Source organism: Microcebus murinus, chromosome 22 (assembly GCF_040939455.1).
Source record: "Microcebus murinus isolate Inina chromosome 22, M.murinus_Inina_mat1.0, whole genome shotgun sequence".
NCBI lineage: Eukaryota > Metazoa > Chordata > Mammalia > Primates > Cheirogaleidae > Microcebus > Microcebus murinus.
The window spans coordinates 34,630,959-34,648,501 of record NC_134125.1 but is presented as its reverse complement, the minus strand read 5'-3'; the positions used below and the strand labels follow the sequence as shown (position 1 = coordinate 34,648,501).

Here is a 17,543-nt window from a genome sequence, read left to right as displayed (position 1 = left end):
CTCCTGGGCACCCCCGAACTGTACATCACACCTCCTGGCTGTCCCGCTCTGAGACCAGGAGCCGGGCTTCGCGTTCCCATACCAGCCAGTCCTGGGCTGAGGACATCTGGGGCGTCGGGAACTGCCTGGCTTCCCTTTTTGGTACCATTTGGAGCTACTTGTGAATCGTGCCGCCACACACACCGGAGTGCAGGTGTCTTCCGCACAGACTGCGGGCCTCGCTCTTCTGAATGCCGCTAGCTCGCCACCCACTCACGGGTGAACCTGGTCAGGGTACTTTCTCTCAGGGGCAGACTCTGATCCGATCGGACTACCGGTGTCTCTGTTTGCTCGTTTCTTTCTTCCATTTCGGGAAAGGCTTCCTTACTCGGTGTGGAAATCTCCTATGCCTTTCCTCACCTATTCTGTCAGCTTTAAAATTCTCTTTCAGTTGCCACCCTCACAGATGGATTAGGAAACTCTTTCCGGTGCACTCATTAGTGAAATGACCTCAATGAAGCTGGAATCCAATATCTAATCGCCGATTTTTAGCAAGTGCACACCCCGGGGTGGTCGGGGTCCAATGCAGCCCCGGCCAGGCCCAGGCCCCTTGGGCTGGGCCACAGGAGGACACAGAGGAGGGTCCCGGCCCCCACGGTAGCGGTGCGGGCAGTTCTCCAAGGGCTTAGGCGTTTTCCAGAGGTAGGAGATGGAGGGGACTGATTTCTTCAGCGCCACACAAACCACGCCACCCCACCCCACCCATGGGACACATGGAGAGAGAGAGAGAGAGAGAGAGAGAGAGAGAGACACCCCTACACTCGCTCCCCTCCCCCATGCGCTGTGCCCCAGCCCTGGCCATGGGGAATAGGCTACAGCCCACGCACAGGGCGGGGGGCACAGCTGAAAGGGTTTGTGGGGGAGGGCGGCCCCTGGCTGGGGGCAAAGGTCGAGCGCCCCATGCGCGTGCGCAGTCAGCAGTGGCGGCGCACTGGGGGTGGGGGGCAGGTAGGTGAAGGAGGCGAGGAGAGGAGGGGGGCTGGAAGGTCTCCACCTTGGCGGGTCCAGCCATGGAGGCCCATCTCGTGTGTGTGTGTGTGTGTGTGTGTGTGTGTGTGTGTGTGTGTGTGTGTGTGTGTGTCTGGACAGCCCCCCACGCCGCCCCGCCCCTCTCCCCAGTCCCGCGGAGTCCGCGGGACCCGGCTGGCGAACGCAACAGGCCCGGCGAGGGGAAGCGCAGAGAGGCTCGGCTTCTTGAGCGGGGCAGGGGCGCCCTCCGCCGTCTCCGGCCACGCCGGCCTGAACGCGCCCGGTCTCGTCTGATCTCCGAAGCTAAGCAGGGTCGGGCCTGGTTAGTACTTGGATGGGAGACCGCCTGGGAATACCGGTGCCGTAGGCTTTTTTTTTTTTTTTTTTTGCCTCTTGTTCTGTCCCCTTTCTGGGAGCGCGGCGGCGGTCAGGGGGATCACCCCCACCCTCAGCGCCCGTCGCGGTGCCAGGCGCCCCAGCCCGCACCGTGGGGCCTCCTCTTGTCCTGAGCCGTGACACCGCCGCCACGCGGCAGCATGCGTGGCATCTGGACTGTCAGGTGTCAGACCAAAGGTCTGGTCTGTGGGAACCGACACGCTGGAGGAAACCTTGAGAGGCTGAGAGGGGAGGGAGTTCCAGGAGAATTCCAGGACGTCATTTTGAGCGAGTATGTGACCAGAACTCGTCCCGTTGCTTTTGGGGTTCTACGGGCTACACGTAGGAATCTTTGGTGGTGGCACTGGATGTTGGGGGATCCGGAGTCACACCCAGACCTGCTCCACAGGCCTCATTTTACTTTTCTTTTCGGATTCATTTTCTGAAAAGGTGTGTCTTATCTCTATGATTACATTTCCTTTTCTCTCTCTTTCCGAGCAGATCATGGGAGTCCACGTATTGAGGTGACATGTATTGCCCGTGCCCCCCTCCCTCCCGTTTTCTGATTCATTTATTTCTCATTTTCTCCCAGCGTATGGTGGGGGTACCAATGTTAAGGTCAGCTGCATCGCCCTGTCCCCTCCTCCCCCCTCGGGTCAGAGCTTCAAGTGCGCCCATGCCCCGGTTGGTGCGCACCCACCCCATTCCTAATGGATGTGCATGCCCATCCCCTCCCCACGCCTGCCCGACACCCACCCGATGAAGGCGATTCCTCTGTGTCCACTTAGGTGTCCATCGGTTCCTACCAATCTGCTGGCGAGCGCGCGCACGTGGCGCTCTTTTGTCCGTTCTTGGGACACTTGGCTTACTGGAACGGGTTCCAGCTCTGGCCGGGAGAACACGAGAGGTGCCCTCTCACCGCTGTTCCTCATAGCTGAACGGCACTCCGTGGTGTCCACGTGCCACATTTTATTAATGCACCCGTGGATCGATGGGCACTCGGGGCGCTTCCACATCTTTGCGATTGTGAATGGCGCCCTAACTGTAACCCTGACCCCTACCCAGCCCGTCTCCTCTGCCCCTGCCTGAGGCGCTCCTCCCCCGCCAGGCCCGTCACTGTCCTCGTCCCCTGCCTGACCGGCTCCTTCCCGCCCGGCCTGTCACCGTCCTCTGCCCCTGCGAGACACGCTCCTCCCCGCCCTGCCCATCACCTTGGCCCCTGCCTGACTCGCTCCTCCCCACCTAGGCCCCTGCCTGACGGGCTCCTCCGTCGCCTGGGCCTTCCGAGGGCTTGGTGTGGACACTGCTTCCAGGAAGCCCTCCAGGAACCCGGCAGCCGGGCGGCCGGCCGCAGCAGTCTCGCGCAGCCCTCGCTAAGTCGCGCGCGGGGCACGTGCCCCCACTGTGCCGCGGGGGCCCAGCCTGGTGTCTTCTCTGAGGCCCTGCGGCTGCTGCTCCCCGCGAGGAGAGAGCCGTGGAGGTGGGGACCGCCTCCTGGTGGGGACGTACGCCCAGCTCTCCGCGTCGGATTCCGGGGCTCTCTGTCCTGCCCGGAGGCCCAGCTGGCCTGCGGGTCCTTAGAGTGGCAGAAACGTCCTCAAGCTGATATTGCCAGTCAGGTGGGTGTCTGCACTTTTGTGCCGGGCACCCCAGGGAGGCCCAGGGGCTGGCTGGACAACGGGGCCTGCTGGGGGTCGGGGGTGTGCTTTGGAGGAGCAACTGATGCCCTTTGGACTTTGCTAGCAGCATCTGAGGTGTCTCTGAGCCCTGCTCCATGTCGGGGAGAGGAGGAGGAGGAGGAGGAGGTGGCAGGGGCCGTGACCTACAGTCGTGTTCCCGGGGTGGCACGGCATGTGGCTTCTTCCACAGGCTGCTCGGCCTGGGCTCCCTGCACCTGGGCCTTTGGAGGACTGGCCCTGTTCTTGCTGACACTTCCTGCAGGGACCCAGAGCTGGGAGGTTGCATCTCCCAGCCCTGGGTCGGGCAGAGCCCCAGCGGGCCATGCCCACAACCTCTCTCAGCACGGGTCCCCCAGAAGGCTTCTTTGGGACCAGGATTCTCTTGCGGGTGACTCTTTAAGGTCTGGCCCCTGGGTGGAGGGGCACCAGGAGTAGAGGAGCAGGAGGGGAAGGGGGTGGCCAGGTGAGGGGACACTTTGAGGCCAAGTCCAAGCTTCAGCCTGATCCTCCTGGGAACCCCGGGGTGTACATCACACCTCCTGGTTGTCCCGCTCTGAGACCGGGACCCGGGCTTCGCATTTTCACAGCAGCCGGTCGTGGGCTGAGGACACCTGGGGCGTTGGGAACTCCCTGGCTTCTCCTTGGTTTAACATCTGAGCTGCTTGTCAATTGTGCCACCACACACACCCGAGTGCAGGTGTCTTCCGCACAGACTGCGGGCCTCGCTCTTCTGAATGCCGCTAGCTCGCCACCCACCCACGGGTGAACCTGGTCAGGGTACTTTCTCTCAGGGGCAGACTCTGATCCGGGCGGGCTACCGGTGTCTCTGTTTGCTCGTTTCTTTCTTCCATTTCGGGAAAGGCTTCCTTACTGGGTGTGGAAATCTCCTATGCCTTTCCTCGCCTATTCTGTCAGCTTTAAAATTCTCTTTCAGTTACCACCCGCACAGATGGATTAGGAAACTCTTTCCGGTGCACTCATTAGTGAAATGACCTCAATGAAGCTGGAATCCAATATCTAATCGCCGATTTCTAGCGAGTCCACATGCCAGGGTGGTCGGGGTCCAATGCAGCCCCGGCCAGGCCCAGGCCCCTTGGACTGGGCCACAGGAGGACACAGAGGAGGGTCCCGGCCCCCACGGTAGCGGTGCGGGCAGTTCTCCAAGGGCTTGGGCGTTTTCCAGAGGTAGGAGATGGAGGGGACTGATTTCTTCAGCGCCACACAAACCACGCCACCCCACCCCACCCATGGGACACATCCCAAGAGAGAGAGAGAGAGTGAGAGAGAGAGAGACGCCCCATACACTCGCTCCCCTCCCTTTTGCGCTGTGCCCTGGCCCTGGTCTGGGGGAATAGGGGGCAGCCCACCCACAGGGCTGGGGGGGCACAGCTGAAAGGGGTTGTGGGGGAGGGCGGCCCCTGGCTGGGGTCAAAGGGCGAGAGCCCTGCACATGCCCAGTCAGCAGTGGCGGCGGCGGAGACTCGCTGGGGGTTGGGCAGCTGGTAGGTGAAGTAGGCCAGGCGAGGAGAGGAGGGGGGCTGGAAGGTCTCCACCTTGGCAAGTCCAGCCGTGGAATCGCATCTTGTTGAGTGAGTGTGAGTGTGTGTGGGTGTGTATAGAGAGACAGCTCCCCACCCCGGCCCGCCCCGCCCCACCCATCACCCCTGTCCCTCGGAGCACGCTGGACCCGGCCAGCGAACTCAACAGTCCCGGCCCAGCGCGGGGCCTGGGGCTGGAGGAGGCGGTGGGGAAGCACAGAGAGGCTCGGCTTCTTGAGCGTGGCAGGGGCGCTCTCCGCCGTCTAGGGCCACACCACCCTGAACGCGCCAGATCTCGTCTGTTCTCCGAAGCTAAGCAGGGTCGGGCCTGGTTAGTACTTGGATGTAGACCGCCTGGGAATACCGGGTGCGGTAGGCTGCTGCTGCTTTTTTTTTTTTGCCTCTTGTTCTGTCCCCTTTCTGGGAGCGCGGCGGCGGACCGGGGTGGGGGTCACCCCCACCCTCAGCGCCCGCCGCGGTGCCTGGCACCCCAGCCCGCACCGTGGGGCCTCCTCTTGTCCCGAGCCGCGACACCGCCGCCACGCGACAGCATGCCTGGCATCTGGACTGTCAGGTGTCAGACCAAAGGTCTGGTCTGTGGGAACCGACACGCTGGAGGAAACCTTGAGAGGCTGAGAGGGGAGGGAGTTCCAGAAGAAGGCCAGGATGTCATTTTGAGGGAGTATGTGACCAGAACTCGTCCCGTTCCTTTTGGGGTTCTATGGGCTACACGTAGGAATCTTTGGTGGTGGCACCTGATGTTGGGGGATCCGGAGTGACACCCAGACCTGCTCCACAGGCCTCCTTTTACTTTTCTCTTCGGATTCATTATTTTTAAAAAGTGTCTCTTACCTCTATTATTGCATTTTCTTTTCTCTCTCTTTTCAAGCAGTTGATGGGAGTACAAGTATCCAGGTGACATGTGTTGCCCGTGCCCCCCTCCCCCCTGTGTTCTTATTCATTTACCTCTCATGTTGTGCCAGCGTATTGTGGGGGTACCAATGTTAAGGTCGGGTACGTTGCCCTCTCCCAGCCTCCCCCCTCGGGTCATTAGCTTCAAGTGCGCCCATCCCCCAGTCGGTGCGCACCCACCCCATTCCTAATGGATGTGTATGCCCATCCCCTCCCCCCGCCCGCCCGACACCCACCCGATGAAGGTGATTCCTCTGTGTCCACTTAGGTGTCCATCCGTTCGTACCAATTTGCTGGTGAGCGCGCTCACGTGGTGCTCGTGTGTCCATTCTTGGGATACTTGACTTACTGGAACGGGTTCCAGCTCTGGCCAGGAGAACCACGAGAGGTGCCCTCTCACCGCTGCTCCTCATTGCCGAATGGCACTCCGTGGTGTCCACGCGCCAGATTTTATTAATGCACTCCTGGATGGATGGGCACTCGGGTCGCTTCCACATCTTTGCGATTGTGAATTGTGCCCTAACTGTAACCCTAACCCTTACCCCGCCCGTCTCCTGTGCCCCTGCCTGACGCACTCCTCCCCGGCCAGGCCCGTCACCGTCCTCGGCCCCTGCCTGAACGGCTCCTTCCTACCCGGCCCGTCACGGTCACGGTCACCGTCTTCGGCCCCTGCCTGACATGCTCCTCCTTGCCCGTCACCATCCTCGGCCCCTGCATGACCGGCTCCCCCGTCGCCTGGGCCTTCCAAGGGCTTGGTGTGGACGCTGCTTCCAGGAAGCCCTCCAGAAACCCGGCAGCAGGGTGGACGCAGCAGTCTCGAGCAGCCATCCCTAAGTCGCGTGTGGGGGACGTGCCCCCACTGTGCCGTGGGGGCCCAGCCTGGTGTCTTCCCTGAGGCCCTGCGCGAGGGGAGAGCGGCGGAGGTGGGGACGGCCTCCTGATGGGGACGTACACGCAGCTCTCCACACCCAGCTCTCCACGTCGGATTCCGGGGCTCTCTGTCCTGCCAGAAGGCCCAGCTGGCCTGCGGGTCCTTAGAGTGGCAAAAACATCGGAAAACTGAGATTGAGGGTCCGGTGGGTGTCTGCACTTTTGTGCTGGGTACCCCAGGGAGGCCCGGGGGCTGGCTGGACAACGTGGTCTGCTGGGCGGGGGGTTTGGAGGAGCAACTGATGCCCTTTGCACTTTGGGTAGCAAGAGTCTGAGGTGTCTCTGAGCCCTGCGCCATGTCGGGCGGGGGGGGCGGGGGGGGAGGAGGAGGAGGTGGGAAGGGCCGGGGCCTGCAGTGGTGTTCCCGGGGTGGCACGGCAAGTGGCTTCTTCCACAGGCTGCTTGGCCTGGGCTCCCTGCACCTGGGCCTTTGGAGGACTGGCCCTGTGCTTGCCAACACTTCCTGCAGGGACCCAGAGCTGGGAGGTTGCATCTCTCAGCCCTGGGTCAGGCAGAGCCCCAGCAGGCCATGCCCGCAAGCTCTCTCAGCACGGGTCCCCCAGAAGGCTCCTTTGGGACCAGGATTCTCTTGCGGTGACTCTTTAAGGTCTGGCCCCTGGATGGAGGGGCACCAGGAGTAGAGGAGCAGGAAGGGGAAGGGGGTGGCAGGGGAGGGGACACTTAGAGGCCAAGTCCCAGCTTCAGCCTGATCCTCCTGGGAACCCCGGGGTGTACATCACACCTCCTGGTTGTCCCGCTCTGAGACAAGGAGCCGGGCTTCGCATTCCCACAGCAGCCGGTCGTGGGCTGAGGACACCTGGGGCGTTGGGAACTCCCTGGCTTCTCCTTGGTTTAACATCTGGAGCTGCTTGTGAATCGTGCCGCCACACACACCCGAGTGCAGGTGTCTTCCGCACAGACTGCGGGCCTCGCTCTTCTGAATGCCGCTAGCTCGCCACCCACCCACGGGTGAACCTGGTCAGGGTACTTTCTCTCAGGGGCAGACTCTGATCCGGGCGGGCTACCGGTGTCTCTGTTTGCTCGTTTCTTTCTTCCATTTCGGGAAAGTCTTCCTTGCTGGGTGTGGAAATCTCCTATGCCTTCCCTCGCCTATTCTGTCAGCTTTAAAATTCTCTTTCAGTTGCCACCCTCACAGATGGTTTAGGAAACTCTTTCTGGTGCACTCATTAGTGAAATGACCTCAATGAAGCTGGAATCCAATATCTAATCGCCGATTTCTAGCGAGTGCACACGCCAGGGTGGTCGGGGTCCAATGCAGCCCTGGCCAGGCCCAGGCCCCTTGGACTGGGCCACAGGAGGACACAGAGGAGGGTCCGGCCCCCACGGTAGCGGTGCGGGCAGTTCTCCAAGGGCTTGGGTGTTTTCCAGAGGGAGGAGATGGAGGGGATTGATTTCTTCAGAGCCCCCCAAACCACCCCACCCCACTCCACCCCACCCATGGGACACATCCGGAGAGACGCACCTACACTCGCTCCCCTCCCCCATGCGCTGTGCCCCAGCCCTGGCCATGGGGAATAGGCAGCAGCCCACGCACAGGGCGGGGGTCACAGCTGAAAGGGTTTGTGGGGGAGGGCGGCCCCTGGCTGGGGGCAAAGGTCGAGCGCCCCGTGCGTGTGCGCAGTCAGCAGGGGCGGAGTGCTGGGGGTGGGGGCGGGTAGGTGAAGGAGGGGAGGAGAGGAGGGGGGCTGGAAGGTCTCCACCTTGGCGGGTCCAGCCGTGGAGGCCCATCTCGTGTGTGTGTATGTGTGTGTGTGTGTGTGTGTGTGTGTGTGTGTCTGGACAGCCCCCCACGCCGCCCCGCCCCTCTCCCCAGTCCCGCGGAGTCCGCCGGACCCGGCTGGCGAACGCAACAGGCCCAGCGAGGGGAAGCGCAGAGAGGCTCGGCTTCTTGAGCGGGACAGGGGCGCCCTCCACCCTCTCCGGCCACGCAGGCCTGAACGCGCCCGGTCTCGGCTGATCTCCGAAGCTAAGCAGGGTCGGGCCTGGTTAGTACTTGGATGGGAGACTGCCTGGGAATACCGGTGCCGTAGGCTTTTGTTTTTTTTTTTTTTTTTTTTTTGCCTCTTGTTCTGTCCCCTTTCTGGGAGCGCGGCGGCGGTCAGGGGGGTCACCCCCACCCTCAGCGCCCGTCGCGGTGCCAGGCTCCCCAGCCCGCACCGTGGGACCTCCTCTTGTCCCGAGCCGTGACACCGCCGCCACGCCGCAGCATGCGTGGCATCTGGACTGTCAGGTGTCAGACCAAAGGTCTGGCACCCTGTCTGACCGTCCCCCATGGGTGTGTGGACACGGCAAGATCCACACTGCACCCTGCCAGCCCATCTCCCGTGGGTAAGTGGACACAGCCAAATCCACACAGCGCCCTGCCTGCCCGTCTCCGGTGGGTGTGTAGACATACCCATATCCACACAGCGCCCTGCCTACCCGTCTCCCATGGGTGTTTGGACACAGCCAGATCCAAACGGCGCCCAGCCTGCCCGTCTCCCGTTGGTGAGTGGACACAGCCACATCCACACAGCACCCTTTCTGACCGTCTCCCATGGGTATGTGGAAAAAGCAAGTTCCACAAAGCGCCCTGCCTGCCCGTCTCCCATGGGGAAAAGGACAAAGCCAGATCCAGATAGCGCCCTCCCTGGCCGGCTCCCGTGGGTGTGTGGACACGGCAACATCCACAGGGCGCCCAGACTCCCGTCTCCCGTGGATGAGTGGACACGGCCACAGCCACACAGCGCCCTGCCTGCCCGTCTACCGTGGGTGAGTGGACACAGCCAGATCCACAAGGCTCCCTGTTTGACTGTCTTCCATGGGTGTGTGGACACAGGCAGTTCCACACAACGCCCTACCAGCCCGACGTCGGTGGGTGTGGGGACACAGCAAGTTCCACACTGCGCCCTTCCTGCCTGTCTCCCGTGGGTGAGTGGACACAGCCAGTTCCACACTGTGCCCTGCCTGCCCGTCTCCCGTGGGAGTATGGACACGGCCAGTTCCACACTGTGCACTACCTGACCGTCTCCCGTTGGTGAGTGGACACAGCCACATCAGCACTGCGCCCTGCCTGCCCGTCTCCCATGCGAGTATGGACACGGCAAGTTACACACTGCGCCCTGCCTGCCCAACTTCCGTGGGTGAGTGGAGACAGCCACATACACACAGCGCCCTGCCTGCCCGTCTCCGATGGGTGTGTGGACACAGCCGGTTCCAAACTGCGCCCTGCCTGCCCGTCACCCATGTGTGAGTGGACACAGCCAGATCCACACTGCGACCTGCCTGCCCGTCTCCCGTGGGTGTGTGGACACAGCCATTTCCACACTGCACCCTGCCAGCCCGTCTCCCATGAGTGAGTGGACACAGACAGATCTACACAGCGCCCTGTCTGCCTGTCTCCCATGGGTGAGTGGATACAGCCAGTTCCACACAGTGCCCTGCCTGCCCGTCTCCCGTGTGTGAGTGGACATAGCCAGATCCACACAGCACCCTGCCTGCCCATCTTCCATGGGTGTGTGGACACAGCCAGATCCACACGGGGCCCACCCTGCCCGTCTCCCGTGGGTGTGTTGACACAGCCACATCCACACAGCACCCTGCCTGCCCGTCTCCCATGTGTGAGTGGAGACAGCCACAACCACACAGGGCCCTGCCTTCCCGTCTCTGGTGTGTGTGTGGACACAGCCATTTCCACACTGCACCCTGCCTGCCCGTCACCCATGGGTGAGTGATCACAGCCAGATCCACACTGCACCCTGCCTGTCCGTCTCCCGTGGGTGTGTTGACACAGCCAGTTCTACACAGAGCCTTGCCGGCCCTTCTCTGGTGGGTGTGTGGACACAGCCTGTTCCACACTGCGCCCTGCCTGCCCGTCTCCTGTGGGTGTGTGGTCACAGCGAGTTCCACACAGAGCCCTGCCTGCCCGTCTCCGGTGCGTGTGTGGACACAGCCAGTTCCACACTGTGCCCTTCCTGCCCATCACTCATGGGTGAGTGGACACAGCGCGATCCACACTGCGCCTAGCCTGCAAGTCTGCCGTGGGAGTGTGGACACGGTAAGATCCACACTGCGCCCTGCCTGTCCGTCACGCATGGGTGAGTGGACATAGTCTGATCCACACTGCGCCCTGCCTGCAAGTCTCCTATGGCTGTGTGGTCACGGCAAGATCCACACTGCACCCTGCCTGCCCGTCTCCCGTGTGTGAGTGGACACAGCCACATCCACACTGCGCCCTGTCTGCCAGTCTCCTATGGCTGTGTGGTCACGGCAAGATCCACACTGCACCCTGCCTGCCCGTCTCCCGTGTGTGAGTGGACACAGCCACATCCATACTGCGCCCTGTCTGCCCGTCACCCATGGGTGAGTGCACAAAGCCAGTTCCACACTGCGCCCTGCCTGCACATCCTCGGTGGTTTGTGGACACGACAAGATCCACACTTCGCCCTACCTGCCCGTCTCCCGTGGGTGTGTGGACACGGCAAGATCCACACTGCGCCCTGCCTGACCGTCTCCCGTGGGTGAGTGGACTCAGCCACATCCACACTGCGCCCTGTCTGCCCGTCACCCATGGGTGAGTGCACAAAGCCAGTTCCACACTGCGCCCTGCCTGCCCGTCTCCTGTGGGTGTGTGGACACTGCAAGATCCACACTGCGCCCTGCCTGCCCGTCTCCTTTGGGAGAGTGGACACAGCCACGTCCACAGAGCGCCCTGCCTGCCCATCTCCAGTGGTTCAGTGGAAACAGCGATGTCCACACAGCGCCCTTCCTGCCAGTCTCCAGTGGGTATGTGGACACAGCAAGTTCCACACTGTGCCCTGCCTGCTCATCTCCCGTGGGTGTGTGGACACGGCCAGATCCACACAGCACCCTGCCAGACGGTCCCACATGGGTGCGTGGACACACCGAGATCGACACAGCGCACGGCCTGCCCATCTCCCGTGGGTGAGTGGACAAAGCCACATCCACACTGTGCCCTGCCTGCCCGTCTCCCGTGGGTGTGTGGACACAGTTCCACACTGCGCCTAGCATGCCCATCTCCCATGGGTGTGTGGACATAGCCAGATCCATACGCCGCCCAGCCTGCCTGTCTCCCGTGGTGTTTGGAAACAGCCAGATCCACACAGCGCCCTGCCTGACCGTCTCCCATGGGTTTGTGGAAACAGCCATTTCTACATTGCGCCCTGCCTGCCCGTCTCCCATAGGTGTGTGGAAACAGCCATATCCACACAACACCCTGCCCGCCTGTCTCCCGTGGGTGTGTGGACACAGCCAGATCCACACTCCGCCCTGACTACCCATCTCCCAAGGGTGTGTGGACACAGCCAGTTCCACACTGCGCCCTGCCTGCCCGTCTCACGTGGGTGAGTGGACACAGCCACATCCACTCTGCGCCCTGCCTGCCCATCTGCTGTTGGTGAGTGGACACAGCTAGTTCTACACAGCACCCTGCCTGCCCGTCTTCCGTGGGTGTGTGGACACAGCCAGATCCACACAGCGCCCTGCCTGCCCGTCTCCCGTGGGTGAGTGGACACAGCCAGATCCACACTGCGCCCTGCGTGCCCGTCTCCCATGGGTGAGTGGACACAACCAGATCCACACTGCACCCTCCCAGCCCATCTCCCGAGGGTGTGTGGACACAGTCAGTTACACACTGCGCCCTGCCTGCCCGTTTTCGGTGGGTGAGTGGACACAGCCACATGCACACTGACCCCTGCCTGTCACTCTCCCGTGGGTGAGTGGACACAGCCAATTCCACACAGATCCCTACCTACCCGTCTCCCGTGGGTGTATGGACACAGCCAGTTCCACACTGCGCCCGTCTGCTCGTCACCCATGCATGAGTGGACACAGCCAGATACACACTGCGCCCTGCCTGCCCGTCTCCCGTCAGTGTGTGGACACAGCCAGTTCCATACTGCACCCTGTCTGCCCGTCTCCTGTGGGTGTGTGGACACAGGAAGTTCCACACAGAGCCCTCCTGCCTGTCTCCCGTGGGTGCGTGGACACAGCCAGTTCCACACTGCGCCCTGTCTGCCCGTCTCCCGTGAGTGAGAGGACACAGCTACATCCACACTGCGCCCTGCCTGCCCGTCTCCCGTGGGTGTGTGGACACAGCCAGTTCAACACTGTGCCCTGTCTGCCCGTCTCCCATGGGTGAGTGGACACAGCCACATCCACTCTGCGCCCTGCCTGCCCGATACCCGTGGGTGAGTGAACAGAGCCATTTCCACAAAGAGTCCTGCCTACCCGTCTCCCGTGGGTGTGTGGACACAGCCATTTCCACAATGCGCTCTGCCTGCCGGTCTCCCTTAGGTGAGTGGACACAGCCAGATCCACACTGCGCCCTGCCTGCTTGTCTCCCGTGGGTTTGTGGACACAGCCAGTTCCACACTGCGCCCTGTCTGCTCGTCTCCCGTCTGTGAATGGACACAGCCAGAACCACACTGCGCCCTGCCTGCCAGTCTCCGGTTGGTGTGTGGACACAGCCAGTTCCACACAGCGCCCTGCCTGCTCGTCACCCTTGGGTGAGTGGACACAGCCACATCCACACTGCGCCCTGCGTGCCTAGCTCCCGTGGGTGAGTGGACAAGGCCAGTTCCACACAGAGCCCTCCTGCCCGTCTCCCGTGGGTGCGTGGACACAGCCAGATCCACACAGCGCCCTGCCTGCCCCTCTCCCATGGGTGAGTGGACACAGCCAGTTCCACACAGATCCCTGCCTGCCTGTCTCCCGTGGGTATATGGACACAGCCATTTCCACACTGCTAACTGCCTGCCCGTTTCCTGTGGGTGTGTGGACACGGCAAGATCCACACTGCGCCCTGCCTGCCTGTCTCCCGTGGGTGAGAGGACACAGCCACATCCACACTGTGCCCTGCCCGCCCATCTCCCGTGGATGTGTGGACAAAAAAGTTCCACACTGTGCCCTGTCTGCCCTTCTCCCGTGGGTGAGTGGACACAGCCTTATCCACACTGTGCCCTGTCTGCCCATCTCCCGTGGGTGTGTAGAAACAGCCAGTTCCAACTGCGCCCTGCATGCCCGTATCCCGTGGGTGAGTGGACACAGCCAGTTCCACACAGATCCCTACCTGCCCGTCTCCCGTGGGTGTATGGTCACAGCCAGTTCCACACATTGCCCTGCCTGCCTGTCTCCCGTGGGTGAGTGGACACAGCCACGTCCGCACAGCACCCTTCCTGCCTGTCTCCCGTGGGTGAGTGGAAACAGCCACGTCCGCACAGCACCCTACCTGCCCGTCTCCGATGGGTGTGTGGACACGGCAAGTTCCACCCTGCGCCCTGCCTGCCCGTCACCCATGGGAGTGTGGACACAGTCAGTTCCACACTGCACAACTGCCTGCCCGCCTCCCGTGTGTGAGTGGACAGAGCCAGAACCACACTGCGCCCTGCCTGCTTGTCTCCCGTGTGTGTGTGGACACAGCCAGTTTCACACTGCGCCCAGCCTCCCGTCTCCCGTGGGTGTGTCGACACAGCCACATCCACACTGCGCAGTTCCTGCCCGTCTCCGGTTGCTGTGTGGACACAGCCAGATCCACACTGCGCCTTGCCGGCCCGTCTCAAGTGGGTGAGTGGACACAGCCAGATCCGCTGTGCGCCTTGCCTACCCATCTCCCGTGGGTGAGTGGACACAGCCAGATCCGCACTGCGCCCTGCCTGCCCGTCTGCCGTGGGTCACTGGACATAGCCAGATCCACACAGTACCCACTCTGCCAGTCTCCCGTGGGTGAGTGGACACAGCCAGATCCACACTGCGCCCTGCCTGCCCGTCTCCCGAGGGTGAGTGGACACAGCCAGATCCGCACTGCGCCCTGCCTGACCGTCTGCCGTCGGTGAGTGGACACAGCCAGATCCGCACTGCGCCCTTCCTGCCCGTCTGGCGTGGGTCAGTGGACATAGCCATATCCACATAGCACCCTCTCAGCCCGTCTCCCGTGGGTGAGTGGACACAGCCAGATCCACACTGCGCCTTGCCTGCGAGTCTCCCTTGGGTGAGTGGACACAGCCAGATCCGCACTGCGCCCTGCCTGCCCGTCTGCCGTGGGTCAGTGGACATAGCCAGATCCACACCGTACCCTCTCTGCCCGTCTCTCGTGGGTGAGTGGACACAGCCAGATCCACACTGCGCCTTGCCTGCCCGTCTCCCGTGGGTGAGTGGACACAGCCAGATCCGCACTGCACCCTGCCTGACCATCTGCCGTGGGTGAGGGGACACAGCCACATCCGCACTGCGCCCTGCCTGCCCGTCTACCGTGGGTCAGTGGACATAGCCAGATCCACACGGCACCCTCTCTGCCCGTCTCCCGTGGGTGAGTGGACACAGCCAGATCTGCACTGCGCCATGCCTGACCGTCTGCCGTGGGTGAGTGGACACAGCCAGATCCGCACTGCGCCCTGCCTGCTTGTCTGCCGTGGGTGATTGGACACAGACAGATCCGCACTGCGCCCTGCCTGCCCGTCTGCCGTGGGTCAGTGGACATAGCCAGATCCACACAGCACCCTCTCTCCCCGTCTCCCGTGGGTGAGTGGACACAGCCAGATCCACACTGCGCCTTGCCTGCCCCTCTCCCGTGGGTGAGTGGACACAGCCAGATCCGCACTGCGCCCTGCCTGCCCGTCTGCCGTGGGTGAGTGGACACAGCCAGATCCGCACTGCGCCCTGCCTGCCCGTTTCCCGTGGGTGAGTGGACACAGCCAGATTCGCACTGCGCCCTTCCTGCCCATCTGCCGTGGGTGAGTGGACACAGCCAGATCTGCACTGCGCCCTGCCTGCTTGTCTGCCGTGGGTGATTGGACACAGACAGATCCGCACTGCGCCCTGCCTGACCGTCTGCCGTGCTTGAGGGGAGACAGCCAGATCCGCACTGCGCCCTGTCTGCCCGTCTGCCGTGGGTCAGTAGACATAGCCAGATCCACACAGCACCCTCTCTGCCCATCTCACCTGGGTGAGTGGACACAGCCAGATCCACACTGCGCCTTGCCTGCCCGTCTCCCATGGGTGAGTGGACACAGCCAGATCTGCACTGCGCCCTGCCTTCCCGTCTGCCATGGGTCAGTGGAAACAACCATATCCGCACTGCGCCCTGCCTGCCCGTCTGCCGTGGGTCAGTGGACATAGCCAGATCCACACAGCACACTCTCTGCCCAGCTCCCGTGGGTGAGTGGACACAGCCAGATCCACACTGCGCCTTGCCTCCCCGTCTCCCGTGGGTGAGTGGACACAGCCAGATCCGCACTGTGCCCTGCCTGACTGTCTGCCGTGGGTGAGTGGACACAGCCAGATCCGCACTGCACCCTGCCTGCCCGTCTGCCGTGGGTGATTGGACACAGACAGATCCGCACTGTGCCCTGCCTGCCCGTCTGCCGTGGGTCAGTGGACATAGCCAGATCCACACAACACACTCTCTGCCCGTCTCCCGTGGGTGAGTGGACACAGCCAGATCCATACTGCGCCTTGCCTGCCCGTCTCCCATGGGTCAGTGGACACAGCAAGATCCGCACTGTGCCCTGCCTGCCCGTCTGCCGTGGGTGAGTGGACACAGCCAGATCCGCACTGCGCCCTGCCAGCCCGTCTCCCGTGGGTGAGTGTACCCAGCCAGATCCACACTGCGCATTGCCTGCCCGTCTCCCGTGGGTGAGTGGACACAGCCAGATCCGCACTGCGCCCTGTCTGCCCGTCTGCCGTGAGTAAGTGGACACAGCCAGATCCGCACTGCGCCCTGCCTGCCCGTCTCCCGTGTGTGAGTGGACACAGCCAGAGGAGCACTGCGTCCTGCCTGCCCGTCTGCCGTGGGTGAGTGGAAACAGCCAGATCCGCACTGCGCCCTGCTGCCCGTCTGCCGTGGGTGAGTGGACACAGCCAGATCCGCACTGCGCCCTGCCTGCCCGTCTTCCGTGGGTCAGTGGACATAGCCAGATCCACACAGCACCCTCTCTGCCCGTCTCCCGTGGGTGCGTGGACACCGCCAGATCCGCACTGCGCCCTGCCTGCCCGTCTGCCGTGGGTCAGTGGACATAGCCAGATCCACATAGCACCCTCTCTGCCCGTCTCCCGTGGGTGAGTGGACACAGCCAGATCCACACTGAGCCTTGCCTGCCCGTCTCCCGTGGGTGAGTGGACACAGCCAGATCCGCACTGCGCCCTGCCTGACCGTCTGCCGTGGGTCAGTGGACATAGCCAGATCCACACGGCAACCTCTCTGCCCGTCTCCCGTGGGAGAGTGGACACAAAGATCCACAGTGGGCTTTGCCTACCCGTCTCCCGTTGGTGAGTGGTCATAGCCAGATCCGAAGTGTGCCCTGCCTGCCCGTCAGCCGTGGGTGAGTGGACACGGCCAGATCCTCAGTGCGCCTTGCCTGCCCGTCTCCCGTGGGTGAGTGGACACAGCCAGATCCGCACTGCGCCCTGCCTGACCGTCTGCTGTAGGTGAGGGGACACAGCCAGATCCGCACTGCGCCCTGCCTGCCCGTCTGCTGTGGGTCAGTGGACATAGCCAGATCCACACAGCACACTCTCTGCCCGTTTCCCGTGGGTGAGTGGACACAGCCAGATCCACACTGCGCCTTGCCTGCCCGTCTCCCGTGGGTGAGTGGACACAGCCAGATCCACACTGCGCCCTGCGTGCCCGTCTTCCATGGGTGAGTGGACACAACCAGATCCACACTGCACCCTCCCTGCCCATCTCCCGAGGGTGTGTGGACACAGTCAGTTACACACTGCGCCCTGCCTGCCCGTTTTCGGTGGGTGAGTGGACACAGCCACATGCACACTGACCCCTGCCTGTCACTCTCCCGTGGGTGAGTGGACACAGCCAATTCCACACAGATCCCTACCTACCCGTCTCCCGTGGGTGTATGGACACAGCCAGTTCCACACTGCGCCCGTCTGCTCGTCACCCATGCATGAGTGGACACAGCCAGATACACACTGCGCCCTGCCTGCCCGTCTCCCGTCAGTGTGTGGACACAGCCAGTTCCATACTGCACCCTGTCTGCCCGTCTCCTGTGGGTGTGTGGACACAGGAAGTTCCACACAGAGCCCTCCTGCCTGTCTCCCGTGGGTGCGTGGACACAGCCAGTTCCAC

At 62.8% G+C, this 17,543-nt stretch overlaps 2 pseudogenes; both read left to right on the top strand.

Annotated features, from left to right (window-relative positions):
- Nucleotides 1-1,260: 1,260 nt before the first annotated feature.
- Nucleotides 1,261-1,378, top strand: LOC142863698 (uncharacterized; annotated as a pseudogene).
- Nucleotides 1,379-4,861: 3,483 nt separating this feature from the next.
- Nucleotides 4,862-4,979, top strand: LOC142863704 (uncharacterized; annotated as a pseudogene).
- The last annotated feature ends 12,564 nt before the right edge of the window (nucleotides 4,980-17,543 follow it).